Source organism: Labrus mixtus, chromosome 3, assembly GCF_963584025.1.
Source record: "Labrus mixtus chromosome 3, fLabMix1.1, whole genome shotgun sequence".
Classification (NCBI taxonomy): domain Eukaryota; kingdom Metazoa; phylum Chordata; class Actinopteri; order Labriformes; family Labridae; genus Labrus; species Labrus mixtus.
Genome location: NC_083614.1, coordinates 18,125,194 through 18,144,083, shown reverse-complemented (window position 1 = coordinate 18,144,083; position 18,890 = coordinate 18,125,194). Strand labels below are relative to the sequence as shown.

The 18,890-nt window shown below is 40.4% G+C and overlaps 1 protein-coding gene across 1 annotated transcript in view; it reads right to left on the bottom strand.

Annotated features, from left to right (window-relative positions):
• agbl4 (AGBL carboxypeptidase 4) overlaps positions 1-18,890 on the bottom strand; it is a 259,679-nt gene that overhangs the window by 219,407 nt on the left and 21,382 nt on the right. The gene's annotated exons all lie outside the window — the stretch shown is intronic.

Sequence of the window (18,890 nt, the reverse complement as noted above, 5' to 3'; positions counted from 1 at the left end):
TAGATTGATGTCATGAATAAATTAAATATTCCTCTTGCAAAGGGACCATTGTTACATTAAGATTCCTGCATAAGTTTTCAAAATAACTTAATGACTACCCCTCCCTTTGTCAAACTTTCACTTTCCACTCTATATACCACAAGAGGCCGTATAGTGTGTCATGTAGGTCCATTTCTGGCTTTCACCTGAAAGTCATGGTAAAGGGCAGATGGCTCTGTACTGACAAGGAGCTCAGACTGCAGCATTGATTTGTTTACTAATAGCTGATGGAAACCCTAGAGCGCCTCTCCTCTTTACCACCAGCCATGGGGATATGAATAATTAATGGCTTTTTAGGTCTTTTTTTAACTATAGAAGGATTACTGAAAGTCTATTCAGTAATGTAATACAAACACTTTTAAAGGCCTTTTCATGCCTGCCACAGATATACTTCTGGAAATCGGCCTCTCCTTCTTTTCTCTCTAAGGCCTTGTGGAAAGCCGTTCACAGTTTGGGGTTGTGGTGGTGATAAGGCGGCATATGAGGAAGCTCTAAGTGCCACTTGTACATTAATCTACAACTTTAATTATGGCAAACTAATCCATTCTTAGTAAATCTCCAAAAATGTCATTTTCCAAGGATTCTTATTATCAAAAATATGATAAACTTCTACATAGTGTGTTATTTGAGCAAATGGTACTGTAAGCAAGTTTTGCAAACAAATAAAACAAGTGTTCATTCTCTCAGCATTATTTGGAGTGTAATAATAGCGACTGCACTTAATAATGTCTGCCAAATGTCACTTTGCTTACATATACACTAAGCGACAAACAATGGATGAGAAATAATTTCATCTCGAGATAAACCCCAAAAAGCAGAGACAAAGATCTTGCACAGAAAACAGAACACTTTAATCTTCCTTCCCCCACGGCTAAAGACAGACAGACAGCGAGATACAGAGATGGAAAAAATAGAGACTGAAAACAGGCAGACTGATATAGACATTGACATAATTGAATGTGACTTATTCCCAGCATAAACCCAGCCCTGTGTCCATCTGTAGGCAGGCCTGGACCCACCGCAAGCACCACCAACGACAGCCAAACTCTCACTCATCCACCACTCACTAACCCCACACACCACACTCACACACACACAAAGAGAACATCTGGAGTGTGCACCAGTGGACCTAGCCCAGTGCCAACCTGCCTAATAGCCTATGGAGTCAATTATAAGAGGGGAGAAATGTTCTGGCTTAATCACTAATGGTGCCATCTGGCAAATGGCAGATTTTAGAGAGTAACTTTCTTCTTCTTACCTGGTCATCTGGGGATGTCTCATCTGATCATTGGCCTGTTTTTGGCGCAGTGGACTAGAACCAAAGAGAATAAACTGTTTTTTCATATTTTAATGAACTTTTTTAGAGGGAACTAGCTAGCTACACTGACGCATGACTTTTTTGTGTTTAAATAAAAGCAACATTTTCTTTTTATTTCTTCATAAAAAAAAAACTCCTTTTAGGGAGCGGGGGAATTGTTGTGAATTAAGTGTGTCGCCTAATTTGACAGAGCTATTAAAAATATCATCTTGCTCTTTTTTTGTTTGTTTGTTTGTGTCTGTTGCATAATTAACTGTCTGACCCCACATTTAGTAACAGTTTTTCAACAAGAAACTACAGGCAGCATTTCTTGTTCTTTGGGGGTTGAGGTTGATATAAAGAACAACTGAGTTGATTTCCTGCTTTTGTGAAATTCTGAACTTTCCTACAACTGTGTGGCATTTTAACTCAACACAAAACTCTATTGCCCAGAGCACATTGCAGCAGTATCAATTTCCCCTCTACAACAGATGATATTTTAACAAATATGCTCCGGCAACAGCCTGTAGAGCTGAGAGGTGCAAGGTTATTTATTGAGACCTGGGGGAGTGATGGCAGGGGCAAGCGGGAAGGCAGGCGGGCAGGCAGCAGATGAGGAGACGCAGAGATTGTCCTAAAAACACAGGGGACTGGAGACAGTCCGGAGGCAGAGGGAAAAGGACAAGTGTAGGATGGTTTGGGAGCAGATAGATTGAAAAACACATTTACTTAGCGTCTGGCATAGCAGTGCTCACAAATCCAGCTTGGCATGAAGGACAATTTGGAACCAACACAGGCAGACCTCTAAATGAAGGACATCAAAGGGGATGAAATAGTCAGTGAGAGAGAATTAACTATCTGTGGAGATGTTCCGTTTAGATCAGAGAATATCACTGTTTAGCATTTTGAATAAATGCAACACCCTCTTTCTGTAAACTCTTGTCTTTAAGGTCAGCAAACAAATATTTGATGAACAAAATCTGTAGAAGACATTTGTGAAGTCAGTCATGTTAAATGTTTGGGCCTGGTGTATTGTGCTTATTTGAAGCTGTTTAAAAAAAGGGGCATCATAATCAACAACATATCTACAGGTGTTTTTAGTCATTCTAAAAAGATATACAGAATGCTTGTAGAATATGTTTGATATTCACAAGTAGACACATGTCTGTTGGTCTATTGCTGCCACAAGTCAGAGTCTTGTACTTTGATATTTAAAAGGGCACAGTACCGTTGTTCAAGAAGATCATGTGCTTAATGGCATATAGTTGAGAGCGCCCTTCGCGTCAGAGTTTTTTCTTCTTCTCTTTCTTTAAAAAGCCATACACGTAGAGGGGGTTCTCATGAAATCATAACCATAATGTGGCCAGATGGAAGCAGCACACAAGCTTGGATACGATTATGATTGTGGTAATTTAGTTTGGGAAATGCCTGAACAAGCATGTTCACAAAAAGGGGGAGCTTAAAAAAAGCATACATAGTCTTGCATTGCAGTTGCCATTTCTAATGAATTTTTTTTTTTACATAGTAAATTGGCAACAAAACAAGGCTTCAAAAGATAACTGAGCTGCACAAAATTACTAAACCAAAAAATGTCAATGGAGAAAAACCCATGTAACATGTCCTGCACATTTCTCAACCACCACATAAAACAAATGCCACCACCTTAATTGAAAGCCTGACAGTTTGCAGGAGAGCCGTGGCTGCGCAGTGAAACAAATGTGCATTTGATTTGTTATTATTTGTACGGGAAGGGGTTAAAGAAATAAGCGCGGGGGCTAACGGCACTCTGACAAATGGAGAACAGGGTATATGAACCATGAAATGAACACTCTAGCAATTGGAAGGCAGGAGGCTTTCAGCACCATGGTCAGCAACAAAGTGCCTGCAACAGCTCACTGCTTGAGCGATGGTATTCACAAGGCTAAAGAGAGACCCAGAGAACAAAAGAGGGCGATAGAAAAGGTAGAGGAATTGTGGGAAAGAGGGGAAACAAACCTGGTAGAATACAAAAGGGTGGGATGGTGTTTTGAACATGAAATAATAGATTATTTTTTGGCCAAATTTCATGCATTTCAATGGCAAAGTTTCAAGAGCAACAAAAAGAAAACACATTGAGAAATGTCAAAAGACACAGGAATAGATTAGAAAAGAAAAGAAAGATTTTGTTGGAAAGAAGGTCAATTGAAGGTATGTTTTTCTCCCCCCTTCCCAGAGTCTGTAAAGTAGCTGTCCTCGCGGCTGTCAGCCTGTCTGTCTCCAGGTAAGGTGTGCAGGAGTTTATCAGGGAAGAGCAGAAGGCAGAGCTCAGATAAAGTTAGAAGGAGAAAATAACCTCCACAACCTGGCTCCCCCACTGCTTGTGAATGTGGCTTTTTCTCATTAATTGTTGTTGTGGTGCGGTATACTACAGCCATTAAACAGTAAATAAGTCATTAACTATGCTGGCTGCCAGGATGCCCTGGGCCAGGACCTGTATTTGTTGCAGAGAAATGGAAGTGGTGGGCCCTGCAGGCACAGAGGCCGAGGTTAATGCAGTTGGGTTGATGACGGACAGCCGGGTCTCTACTGCACAACAAGCAACTCCCCCACACACAGACACACACACACACACACACACACACACACACACACACACACACACACACACACACACACACACACACACACACACACACACACACACACACACACACACACACACACACACACACACACACACACACACACACACACACACACACACGCACGCACACGCACACACACACAGACACAGACACAGACACACATCCTCTCTCTCTCTCTCTCTCTCTCTCTCTCTCTCTCTCTCTCTCCCTCTCTCTATTTTGCATGACAATTTGAATGCATAAATGTTGATATCATTTACTGTAAGTTGTAATATCATCTGCAGCATGGAGGTTACAGTTATACTCTTGGTGGTAAATTCTTCTAAACCTTTCTGAAACAGGAAAAGTGTAATGAAGAGTACTGAATCTCTTGATCTTTGATGATTGCAGTATACGAGGAGAGCGCACACCAGTGTTTTTGGATTCTGATATATAATCAATGACAACACTTAACCCTTATCGTAGCAAACAAAACACAAACAAAAACATGTTCTTTGATACCTCCTCCATGATGAATGAATTACATAGACGGTGTTGTTTGTTTAGTTTATCATTTTACCTTACAACTTTTCTGAAATTGTCATCTTATGACATCTACCCAAATGATCATCTTGTTTTGTCAAAGATGGCACAGGTTGTAGAGATTATATTTTCATTTTATCAGCAAATAAAGCAAAACGAAAAGATGATGAAATGAGATGAGTGCATAAACTGAATTACCCTTGGATTTGAGTTGATTTTTTTCCCATAGCCTTCCATTAATAATGAAACGTATGACACAAATATACTGTTATATGCACACAGCATGACATAACCAGTTTTATGGCTGACAATGGGACACACCCATTTTTTTTACTTCCGGAACTACCGGTGTATAAATGAAACGCAAACCTTTTTGGTGTGCAGCTTGAGCGTTATAAAATAATATTAGGGCTCATCAAAAAAAAAAACAGGAACTTTTGGGGGGTTTTATTGTCTCTTTTATTATAATTCAATTTTCACTGAGAGACTCAGCATTTATATATATAATAACTTTTTTCTAAGGAACTGAACTGAAATCCCTCTCAATTGCCTGATATGGACCAAGATGAAGTTTATTTTTCCTTAATAGGAAGCAGTCTTAACTGAATAAATAATTAGGTCAATATATTTATCTATCTATCTGCTTGCTGTATTTTTCAGTGGAAATCCAGAAACCAATTCAAGAAAACAGTGAGCGTTAAGTTTCCTGCAAAGTAACATTAGCCCACACCTCTTCAAAATTCTTGAAATCATAAGAAATGCCAGAACAAAGTAAATACAATCTAATTTGTGAGCAGGCTTTCCAAACCTGCCTATCAACCATCTCTGCTGTTGCTGATAAAATGTGGAGTCAAAAAAAATGCTGTGTGTGTGGGCTGAAAAAAAAACTATCTTTAAAATCCACATGTTCCTGCTGAAAAAATATTGTGTCAAATCCTGATGACAAAAAAAGGGGAGATGCCAAAATGAAAACATCCCATCCTATCACTAAGCATCATCACACGATGGGGGCTGGTTTTATTCTAATAGGACTGTAATTAAAGCCTCCATCTCATCTCACTCTCATACTTGTACACACACTTGTACACACACATGCATGGAAGCACAGAAATGCTTTGTTCTTCCCACCCACCTCTAGTCCATCAAGGGCTTTGTGTGTATGTGAAGGGGGGGTTATAAAATCATTCTTAATTACACATTTGTCACATGAAAAGCGTTCTTCCTACTTTGTATGAGCTCTCGCGGGCTTATTAATGCAGCAATCCTCGTATTCCAACTGCTCATTATACACAAAACTTCCACTCCTCTCTGTCTTCTTTATCTATGTCTTCCCCCATTTCATTTCTCCACCCTCGTTACTTTGGTCCTCGACATTTCAGGCGTTTCATTTGAGTGTACTGATGTATGCTCGCCAGATGCAGTAGTCACAGAGGCGAGCTTCTCCTCTGGGATTCAGCGTTTGACAGCACATATATAGGCTGTCAGTGTTCAGTGTTGGCTAACAATGATAGGACAGTTAAAGCCGAGGGGAACGCGGGGAACACACTGTTTCTTTCTATTTAGGTACCTCTCCAGCTATCATCTATACATCATCTATACATTGTCCCAGTTGTATCAGAAGGAATTATCAAATTCATCACTTCAAACTAGCCTTACACATTGAGCTTTGAAGCTATAGTTTGGTTCCGCCTTAGACATTATACTTGCTATTTATTACAGTACATTAAAGCATGCACCAATTTAACAATTGTGATATCATGGCTGACATTATACTGTTATTATTATAAATAATTTGTTTATATTGATTTTAGTCACCATTGAAGTAACTCCTGTTATTTAATTTTGATTCTATTTTAGTTAAAAAGTCAGTTTGTTAAAAAAAAGGGTTAGGGTTAGTGTCAACAGAGCAAATGCAATTCCGTTGATGTCTAAATCCACCCAAGAGGAGATACCAAACTTTAAATCTTATGTATTTATATCAAGCGATTTAACCACATGACCACATTGTCCACGAGTGCTGAGTTGTAAAAAAAAGGGAAAAACCAGCTTGTCTCACTGCTGTTATGATAAGTGTAGTGTTCATCCGTTTGAGCCATTTCCATCTCTGATTCCTTTGTGAGCTTACAGGAAAGCACAGGTCCGCTGCATCCCTGGAGATGCTGAATGTCGACATCAGAAAGACAAACAACATCTGTTTACTCTCAAAAACTCTCTAGCAGAGCTGCTGCCGGGGTGGAGATATCAAACAAGCAGGCTGAACAAAGCAGTCAGGTGTCTCTATCACACTGTGATCCCCAATCTGAACGGAATTTTAGAGAGAATCCCTATAAAGTTAACTTTCCTTTTATTCTCTGGGCATCTTTGACAGGGAAAGTCCTCTGTAAGAATTGATTCAAACTGTTAGAGGTTGAAATGTATAGAAGGTTAGAATGTATAATTTTTCCTAAGTTTTATTACCAGAAGAGCTTTTCAAATATGACCTCCATCAGGCTACTAGTGTGCAGGTTTCTGACCAAACTGTCAGAAACTGATTCCATGAGGGTGGCATGAGGGTTCTGGGCTTGAATGGCACCAGAGTAAGCAGGTCCGCTATTGGCTATGCTATGCTGCCTGTAACATCATCCAGCATGACTGGTTCGGCAGTGGGTCAGTGATGGTTTGTTAAGGCCTATACTTGGAGGGTCGCACAGACCTCCATGTCATGGCCAACAGTACCCTGACTGCTGTTTGGTACCAGGATGAAATCCTCAGAGCGATTGTCAGACGTGACATGGGTACAGTGGGCCCTGGGTTCCTCCTTGTGCAACACCATGCCTGGTCTCATGTGGCCAGAGTGTGTAGGCAGTTCCTGGATGATGAAGGCATTGATGCCACAGACTGGCCCACTCGTTCCCCTGACCTAATTGAGCACCTATGGGACGTTATGTGTTAGTGGATCTGATGGCACCAAGTACTGCCACAGACTGTCCAGGAGCTCAGTGATGCCCTGATCCAGGTCTGGGAGGAGATTCCCCTTATGTCATCAAGTGTCCGTAAGCTCTACTGATTTTGTGATAAGAATTGGATTTGGACATTTGAGCATTTTATTATAAAAATCATGCAATTAAATCCAATTCATTTCCAATTATTGATTCTTAAACTGTTCACAAGAATCAGTCACACGGCAACCCTTTGGCTTTTTTACATCCAGCATTAGCTACATCATTAAGGCCATGTACTGAAGGTTGTCACCGGAAAGACATTAAACATGAAACATTCAAAGCAGATGTGACTGTCACGGATCGCGAAAACGAAGAGGAAGACCCAGATGCAGGATCCACTAAAACTATTTATTCTTTAAACAAAAGGCACACAAAAACTTACTTCCAAAAAATCCACCAAGAGAAGGAGCCACGGGTAAACTGACATGCAACAAATGACACCGACAAACACATACAATAAACTGACACAGAAGGGAAGAAACACAGAGACTAAATAGACATGGGGTAATCAAACACAGGTGAGACTAATAACACAAGTGAAGACAATGAGGGCAGTCACAATGGAGGGAAACACACAGAGGAAGGAATGGACACAAGAAACACTGAGGACAACTACAAAATAAAATACATGAAACACTGAAGACACACAGAACTCAAGAATGAACAAAACACACTAGAACATAGAGAAACACTAAACACTGAAAATACAAAACTAAATAATACCAAATCATGACAGTGACCAAGGAACGGCAGGACAGGAAGTTGTATCCCCTAGGGGCTCAGACACAAACACACACACACACACACACACACATTTACACAGACAGTTATCCCTCTACATCTCCGGGGAACCCTCTTTGTCTATTTGTCATAACCCCTTCCCTGATCAATATGCATAACCCTTGACGCCTGAAGTCCAACTCTCAACTCTGCCTATTTTTAGTTTATTAATTGATTATTCGACTTTTGACATGTGAACTAATCATTCAGTATCTTGAAAAATGTTACACAGCAAATCCTCTAACTGCCTTCTTCCCTGTGCTTCACTTCAAAAAACATTGGTTGAAATATTATTTGGGACAATAATTGGGAAATAAAGTTAGAGTATGAAATTCCTTTTGAAAATGTATCAGTACAAGTACACACACGCGCGCGCGCACACACGCACACACACACACACACACACACACACACACACACACACACACACACACACTAAAGTCAACCAGCCTGAGAAGTCTCTGTATTGTTATATTAGAATTCTGCTCCTGAATATATACCTGTAGACACCAAACATGGGCAGAAAACACATTTATTTGAGACCATAGTCTTGATTTATTGTTGTGCACCACGCTGACACCAGGTGCTGTCAGGAAACAGAGGTCTGCTTTAGCTGCAACCTATCCTCCACATAAGAAACATAAAGTACTTAAGCTCCAAGGCTAACACATTATATCATACTATAGGACTGTATTAGTGACTGAGCATGTGCACACTCTCAGCCAGAGAGGCTATACATGTCTCCACTCACATCATGCTCTCTGGGTCGGAATGCCACCAGCAGCTAGCCTCCCACCAGTGTCAGTGATGATGCATGGAGTAAATCAGACCAACTGATTTCACCTATAACCACATGGGGTGGAGGAGAGTCTGAGAGTATCTCCCCTCCAGAAATACAACATCAAATCAGCAATGCAACAACCGTCAACAATACACAGCACTAGGGTACTCTCTGCTTCCTACTTCAAAGGAACCAAAAAAAGTATCCCCACAAGCAAGATACATGTATTTCTTCATAATATTAATACATCTAAATCATAGAACGTAGCTATTTGCCTGAAAATTGCATTTAGTGCAGATCTTGCATTGTTACCACACTAGTAATTTCAGCATTATGTTACAGTAATCCAACATGTTGCTTTACTCGATCTCAAATAATGGTAAATGGACTTGAGCTTACAGTATAGCGCTTTTCTAGTCTTCTGACTACTCAAAACGCTTTTACACCGCATGTCACACTTACACATTCACACCCATTCTTACACTGATGGCAGAGGTTACTATATTGGGAGACCATCAGAAGTAACTAATCCCATTCATACACATTCATACACATTCATACGCCGCCGACGAAGCAGCGGGAACAATTCAGGGGTTAAGTGTTAAGGAGCTGGTCATCGAACCCTCGACCTTCCGGTTGAGAGACGACGACTCTACCAACTGAGCCACAGCCACCCCAATGAACGGGAAGTCGTAATTACAGTACAAAAGATAAGACCACTTCTAGAGTCCAAAGTGTGGGTGCTGGTGGCAGAGTGGTTAGTTAGTGCGCCCCAAGGCTATATTCATCCAAGTGGGGGTCCCGGGTTTAGATCCTACCTGTAGCTCCTTTCTCGCATGTCATCCCCCCTACTCTCTCGCCCCGATTTCTGACTCTATATCATATCTCTTAAATAAAGGTATAAAAGCCCAAAAGTGAAAAAGGATTCACTATAGCTATATCTTTAAATCTCTGTAAACATGAAATAGCGAAACCAAATTTGCCACAAAGGATTAAAAAAAATTGAATTCATTCATTTTAGAAATTAAAATGACTACTTAATATACATTAGAACCTTAAAGTTCCTAAGCTCAAGAATGATCTTTCATGATGCAACACTTCCCTCTTTGGCATCTCTTCATGTGTGAACATTGTAGGTCTCGAGAATAAGATCAGGAGAGAGGCCGACTTCTGCTTCTGCTTTGGGTCCACCAATCCTGCTCTTCTTGTCTTATTTGATAAAGTTACCATTAATCCTAACCCCAGGTGTATGATTGAGCAGGAGCTTATGCTCCAGATCTTTGTATCAGTTGTTTCCCATTATTTACATCAGTTTAATTTCACCCAAGTCCTAAAGGTAAGTCAATGCTGCAAACTAATAGTGAAAGGTCTTGATTACCCAAGCCATACTGACGGGCTCATATTCATACCTCTCCAGCATGACTTGCAAAAACTATGCAATTCATTTCTGATTAGGATATACTGTGTTAAACATTATACAGTAGAGTTGTACGTACTAATCTGGTCTGTCTGTTGATTTGATTAAATGAACACTAATTAGAGCAAGCAGCTCTGAAAATCGAATCAGTTACGGGATTCAGCCTAGCAGCAGAGAGGAAGATGAGATCTTCCTCTCTGCTGCTGAACGGTCAGTTGTTGTTATTGTTGACTTAAGACGACAATAATGAATTAGAATGAGCCATGTTGCAGGATTGATAATGCGGAAGATAATTTCACTTAACTCGAACAAGACATAGATAGTTGGTTTTCACTGTTTGTTTGTTTTTTACAGTAAATTTAACAGTACAATATAAAAACAAATATTTATTCCAGCCCGCCAAAATGAAGGAAGTAAAAAAAAAAATGTTTTACTTATTTATTTTTTGTTTATAATTTATTTAAAATGTTCATGTCTACTTAAAGAGTTACAAGTAAACCATAAGAGTACAAAGAGAGCACAGTTTACCAAAGTAAAATTCCTTGTGTGTTTAAGCATACCTGGCCAATAAAGCTGATTGTGATTCTGAATAAGTTTTTGCCCTGAGCAATCAGGCCTACTTTTAAAAGTGTCTTTATGCAGTCATAGTACTTGAACTTCTTTCAAATTATTAAAATGGTATAACGGAGTTCGACATAAAGGGAGAGAGAGAGAGCGAGAGAGATATTCATATTAATAATAAAAAAAAAACAGAGGCAATTTACTACAACATTGTGCACTACAGCATTGTAGGCATTCTGATCAGATTGTGCATATTAGACAGTAGCTCGTCAGCAGCCTCCCAAAATAATAAAACAGCAGTCGACACACAGCTTAGCCCATCAGCACACTGTTAAATTACAACCATCAGCATCCCCCTCCCCCCTCTGGATCTAAACTCTCATCTCTAGCACCAGGAGAACAATCTGCAGAGTAATTAGCCTCCACCAACAGACAGTTACAGAGAGAAGGAGGACGTTTGGCTTGATTAAATTATTAAACCACACAAACACAAAACAAAAGCAGCATCAAAGAGGCACTGCGGCTCTCCTTCAAAGCTCCTAGCTGTTCCCTAAATACAGAATACAGACAACGTGTTCTCCCAAGCCACTAGTTGGCATAATTAGCTAAATGTGTGCATTTGTGTGTGTGTGTGTGTGTGTGTGTGTGTGTGTGTGTGTGTGTGTGTGTGTGTGTGTGTGTGTGTGTGTGTGTGTGCGTGCGTGCGTGCGTGCGTGCGTGCGTGCGTGCGTGCGTGCGTGCGTGCGTGCGTGCGTGTGTGTGTGTGTGTGTGTGTGCGTGCTTGCGTGTGTGTGCACATGCGTATGTTGTGATTGGACCCATTCCTCCAACTGCTATCTAAAATAACCAAGTGGTTAACGACAACATGATGCCAGGGAGGCCCCCCACCCCACCCACCACGCCAACAAACACACAAATCATGCACGTCTACACACATACACATTAAACAATACTCTAATTACAACATTTATAACTCCCCCTTGCCTCCTACATCCCTCCAACCCCCAACCCCCAAATCTGTGAATCTGGAATTGAATTTAGCTCAAGTTGAGGGCTGTGCTGGCATGAAAAGACTATTTGATTAGAACGGCAGTTGTTTCATTTGTGGTGCAGCAGATTGCAGAGCCTCTCTATCCGGTGTGCAATCTGTATTCATTACTCGGTGTAAAAGGATGATCCATGTCCTGACACCAGGCTCATCATTTCATGCAGATGCACAGCAGCTCCACAAGGCCCTTACCAAGCCACTATACCATGCCTACCCCTGAAACCTCAGCAATTATTATTTCTCCTCTTTCCTAGTTTCTTCTTTTTTTTGTTCTCAATGCTTACATCTAAATCTCGTTTTGTTGATGACTTCTGGGACTGAGATGTCTAAAACGGTTGCTAATGCATATTTAGTTGGCATGTGACACAAAAATGTTGTATATGTCATGGGGGAAACAAAATACAGATGTATAAACACGTGAAACTGTGAAATTATTATTATTATTTTTTAAATCAATGGAATGCTATAAAAGGGAAAAAATACAAATCTGCACATTTACACATGGTCTGTCTAACTTGCAAGAGATCTTAGAAAAGAGATGTTTTCTGTTTCACAACTCTTCTTAGATGTCTTTCCTTCATTCTATGCACCTTCTTTCTTTCTGCCTGCATTGACTGCCCTAATCCCTGCCCTGGTCAAGTGCAACCAACAGCCTCCAAATACCTATAGAAGGTATAGTTGTAGGTATAATAATATGTCCTTAATTTCATGTTTATCTGTTAATCTACTACAACCATGTGTTGCAATAAAGGCAAGCACAGAGAGCTATATATAGACACATAGTGTCAGGTATTATAGAAGGAAAGTGCTATTTTTCTAGCAAGCAGCATTTTCCCTCCCATCCAATTGTTTGGGATTTAGAAGACTGACCATTTACTGTAGTTGGTAAAGAGATGCAGTAAAGGGAGTGGTACTGCCTATCCCACAATGGATTGCAGTTTCACAACTGCCCCATGCAGTCAGTACTGAGGGTTCACATACTCTCTCCCCATGCAGTAAGTACTGAGGGTTCACACACTCTCTCTAGCGCAATTCACTGCTCTTTGTACTTGATTTGCAAAATGAGTGTCTTGAGTCCACTTTTGTCAGCATCTTACTTTACCACACTGCTAGGCTTTGAATGGATGGCCCAGTGATTGAAGTCCTGAGAGACAGCAGATGTCAGAAAAAAAATGACAATATAACATAACAACACAGGCAGAGGTCCAAACAATTGTATGCTGTCTTTCCTTGGGATTTTTATTTTTGTCATTTGTAAAAAGAGTACTTTATTAATAAGAGATCATTCTTGTAAATCAGAAGGAAAACTGAAGCAATAGGCATGTGTATTGCATTTTTAACCCTACAAATCTCTGGAAAATGCAAACTACAAGCCAAGCATGAGTCTCTGATTTCTGAATTAAGTACATTAAAACAAGTAATAAAGTGTCTGCACTATTTCAAAACATGCCCTTAAGCTTTCTGCCTCCTTTCAAAGTGAATCAAGCTAAAAATAAGGCAATGAATTTTGATAAGGAACCTTGCGTCAGCAGAGATAACCCAGGGAAAACTCATTTTGCTATCAGGGAGACGATTTGAAAATTCATTTTGTGCTGTTGTCATATCCTTTTGTCCATGTCATTATGAAGTGATCTGGGGAGCATCAGCTATGACAATGAGAGGATGCCTCAGTTTGCCTTAACAGAGCAAGGTCACTTGCGATACCCTACGCTCCCTGACACCACTGTCTGATGTCTCGTATGTCTAAAAACCACCAAGTCTTTTCACAACTTTATCCCAGGGTTTGAAAAGTAGTATCCTAAACTTTCTGGGTATATGTGGTTTGTTTGAAGTGAAATAATCCCTTTGGCAGAGTTGCACGGAAGCCAATGTTTCTCCTTTGGAGGCTGTAGAAAGGGGAAGCTTAAAAAATGAACTTCTAAAGAAGAAGAAGACCACACGCACAGGATACATGCCTATCTACCTCATGCCATATGCTGTAGAGTCAGAAAGAGAGAAAGGCAATGCAAAGGCCCAAAACTGACAGGACCGTGTGTGTGTGGAGTCTTTTAGACAGACTGTGAAAGAAAAAAGGGAAACCCTTGGCAAGCATGTCAGTAAGTTTGTGTGTCAGTTTGATCCATTAAGTGCATGAGCCTTGCACATAAAAGTGTCTATGTATAGGTAGGAGTCGAATCATCATGCTATACATACTGTATAATCAGCAAGTCCTTCAAAGTGGATCCAAAGTGGCCCTTCCGCAAAAAAAAAAAAAAACACCAGTAACCAGCTGTCTGCGGTGCTCACTTGTGGCCACGCTACGCCAGCAATGATTAGTGCACATTCCCCCCATGACACTCACTAGAGACCTGCCTGCCCTCGTCTCCCTCTGTCACTGCTGAAGGACATTCCAACATAGACATGAGAGAGGAGACATCCAAGGAGGGAAGGAAAGAATGACACTGACCATTCATTAACAGGGAGGAGTTTCTGCACAACTGGGAAGAGCAGTTGGAAGTTCACTGTGTTGATTCACACAGACATGGCTGATACACAAGCCCTCTTACATTATCAAGAGCTGATTTAGCAGTGAGCTCAAGAAGCTATGTTATACAGACTGGCATTGATGGCAGCTGAATTCCCAGAAGAACGTATTCTATTTGAGAGAAATGTTTTGCCTACATGAAATGGACAGATTTCTTAAATACAGCAGTGTGTTTTCTCCTCCTGTACCTTCTCTTTTTGCTTCTATATCTCTTGAGAATGGGAAAATGAAGACAATCAATGTGCATTATATCCATTATCCTGCTCTTGTACTTCTGCTTTATCTCTCTTTCTGTCTGTCTTTGTCATTTTTGCAAAAACATTACAATATCAATAAAGTATTTTTCACACTAAAACAATAAAAACACCTTTAAACTTAATAAGGCATTATGACACATGATATCTGAGTTTAGTTCTGTACTGATATTTATCGGCCTGATCACATTCTTTTGAAGCTGCAAACAACAAAAAGGACTGGTTGATAAGCATCACCATGACACAATCCATCATGGTTCACTAATAGTTTTAACATCCTATTTAATGTTCAACTTAATGTTCACATCCACCTTTATCCCCCAATGACAAATTGCATAACATTTCTGTTGATGAATTTATGGTGGAGCATTGTCTGAAACAGTAAAGTGATGATGACTCTAAAGGGATTCTAGTTAACACATGGGCTATTCTGCTTCCTGGTCCTATTTCCGTGATTATGGAGAGTAACCGCCGTGCACTGTGCTTTCCCTGAACAAGTGAGGCTTACAAATCACCCCTGCAGCAGTTGGAGGAGTTGGAGGAGTTGAAGGCGCTCGGTGCAAGGTTTTACTGCCTGTCTTCTATGAATGGCTCCCTGAAGGCTCCTATGATAATAGCTCACAGCCGTGCCCTTCACGGAGCCTGACATCAAGCACACCCCTACAGCAGAATGGAATGGCATATCAACTTACCCAATGGGGTGTCATATCAACTCATCCACTGCTTTCTGGTCATAACATAGGCAGAAACTGAAATGAAATGTCGGTAACTGAACTGAACATGGCTGGATGGAATTCACTCAGTTTGGACATAAGAAACAAAACTTTTTAAGGTCATGTGTTTTGTTATTATTATTGTGATTTTAGTCGAAGTAAATTAGCACATCAGAGTCCTGGGAATCTGCTCTGCTTTAAGTTTTTAATCACGTTGAATAAAGAAGACATACTCCAGTGAAAACCAAGCCAACAATGCCAGTCTTGCAAGTCTTTGATTTGTTCAGGCAAATCCTCAAAAGTAGAGTCAAAGAAGATCTCTACCAACATGCTAAAATTCACAATGTTTATAACATTTGTACAGCTAAAATGTCTGGTACATTGATAAATAATAAGATGACAGATTTGATAATTAAAATTATACAATAATAGGATAAAACGACTAAGCTTTAGTCTTAGCTAAATGCTAATGTCATCATGCTAATGTACATACAGTACATAGACTGTAATGTAAAAATGAAACCCATCTGTTACTGCGGGGGGCTTTGGAGTCCCATCGATGGCTTTCGTCATGTTAAAAATGCTGTCTAAACTTGACTTTCAGTCAAACTAATGACAAAAGAGCTGAGAGCTGGAGCTGAGGCCGGTTTTAAGCCCCCTGACAAACCGTTACATTGCACCCACCTGTCAATCAGGTCAGCTATGCATCTTAATGTGAATAATTCTTATCCTTCATAAACTCAGAATGTATGAGCCATCAAAAATTCCACCCCCCTGTACAGTATTTGCGGATCAAGACATTAGCCCGAATGTTAACTTGCAATGGGCCTTTTAAAAAATCTTTGTGTATGTGACTTCCAGTGCTTCTGCAGCCAGCCTCAAGCGGACACTCAATGCACTGCATGATTTTGCACTTTTGCATTGGCTTAATTTTTCAAAAAGAGAGGTTGCCGTTTTTCTATATACTATGTTTACCATTTAGTTTGAATTCTTATAAGGATCATTGGGAATGTCAGTGGTTTTTCAGATATTTGGTATTGCAAAACTGTATTGAGTTATGCACTGGTGATGTTAGATGAGGAGTAACAGTGTATCTAAATATAAACCATACACCATTAAGAGTATTTGTATCTTTAGTAAAGATGAGTGAAACACATATTGTTGTGTGTAAATTTGTGTTACAAATCAGAGATATTTTAGATGGACACATTTTATGCCAATATAGCAGGGTTGTTTGAAAGGGAGGCGATCACAAATTGACACAAACACATTCCAGAAAAAGAAATTTGTGATTGTGATCACTCTCCTCATATAAGCTCAAGTGCTTTTAAAATAACGAATTGCTTATTTTGCCTCTCAGTTGAGGATATAAGACTTGATACAGTTAGTATATGTCATTACATTTTGCTACTGGTCAAAATAAAGTGGCAGGTAAAACAAGAAAGAGTGGCTGGTAGATTTTTGAATCAACCCGTCACAGTGGAAGGTAGGCGAAAAGGTTAACTTCAAACTCAACAAATATAGACTCCAAAATCGTACTCATCTAACAGACCTTTGTTTTCCTGCGGGTCATTAGACATTCAGAACAAATATTCTGCAAAAGTACTCTTGCAGGACACTTCTAAAAGAATAAAATATGCAAAACTCAAATAGAGTCTCATGGTCCCTGTCATTGCTAGCCATGTTACCTCTATTGGCCCAGGCTTTTCAAGGTAAGTGAGTGAATCAAAAAACAAAAAAAGAAAGGGCATACAAAAAAGACATTCATCCATCCGGCCATCCATCATAACCGGTGCTACGGTGAAGCCAATTTCCACAAAGCTGCTAAGCTGATTGAGGCAGACCAAATCTGTTTCACCAGCTTACATTCCTTCAAAATGGCCATCTCACTTCCAATATCACGGGCTTTTACTGTTCCCCATTCCCCTGGCTCAGGCTGAGAGTTAGCAAGGCTTAGCTGGATGAAACACTCCAACAGCCCAGTTCTCCCCTGGAACCCACTGATATCTCTATAGCACAGCCTCTCCTTGCATAGCTACACTTAGCTGCTTTATTTACTCATACCATTATTCTTTGTCTGATTAATTTCTGTGTTTTATTTTGGTTTCAAACATAACATATTAAAACTATTAGGATGTAGACCAAAGATGTATGTGTATTCTAATGGCCCGAGGCACACAGACAAAATCTAATCACAGTTTCTGTATACACACACACACACCTTGGCAGAATGCACAGGCAGCACTTAACCACAACACCTTGTACTGGAGTAGATTAAATTCACACAAGGCCTCTTTGAAGGAGGAAATTGGACAGATAAGAAATAGACTTATATGAGAGAACCTTGTGAGGGAGGCCTATAAGGGGAATGTGGAACTGTGCAAAGGAAATGTTTGTTCTCCTGTTTTTCTCACCTGTAACCTTGTGCCACACTATATTTTGTGTTCATATGAATGATTCTTATCAATCTTTTGTTGTTTATTGTGTCTTATCCCCCTCCCCAGTCCCATTCTATCTGTCTTTCTCACACTTTCTCTGTCATTTTGCCACAACAGCAAATATCCTGTTGGCGCAGGCTGCAGGCTGCTGGTGCTGGTCTATCTGGCCCTGGGATCGATCCGGCTCCAAGCCGAGGCCTCCCATTCATCTCAGAGCCATAAAATGTGATTAGTGCTGACTACAGCACTGCAGGGAGATGGGCTGATAGGCCTGATAGCCTCAGATAGGCTGTGCTGGACACTCTACAGGAAGACAGCAGCAACAGCATGCTGTGGATTCATCCTTGCTGTCCTCTTTGCTTCCTATCTCCCTCCCACTGTCTTTATAATTCTTCAAACAGGCCATCTTTAAAGTTTATCTCTCGTTTGCTTCGTATCTAAGCCTGACAAGCTTGTTTGAGCTCATATAACATAGCAGCCGCCAAACTCAAATGCCAATATTCATAGATGTACCTTCTTCTTATCCTGCAAAGTTACATTTAAATGGCAGACCAAGCCTCCGAACCCCTCGAGCCACAGTTTCTGTGCCCACATACAGTGTATCTCTGTGGCATGTGACCACATCTGTCAGCCAATCACAGAGCTCAGAGGCTGCTAGTGGCAGTATCAAGCTCAGAGGCTGTGACAAGACGAGAGGCAGGGAACAGAAGACTGCCTCTATTCTGAGGAAAAACAACTTTGATGGCATCATGGCTGCAAGTTTAGTTAGATGTGTTAAGAGAAATATGAGCGGGGTTTTGACAGTTTGAATGTGTATGACTCTAGACTAATGTCACAATTCAACTGCATTTGATATAACAGAATTATCTTCTGCCCATCACAGGATAAAGAATTTAGGGAATTACAGAGAA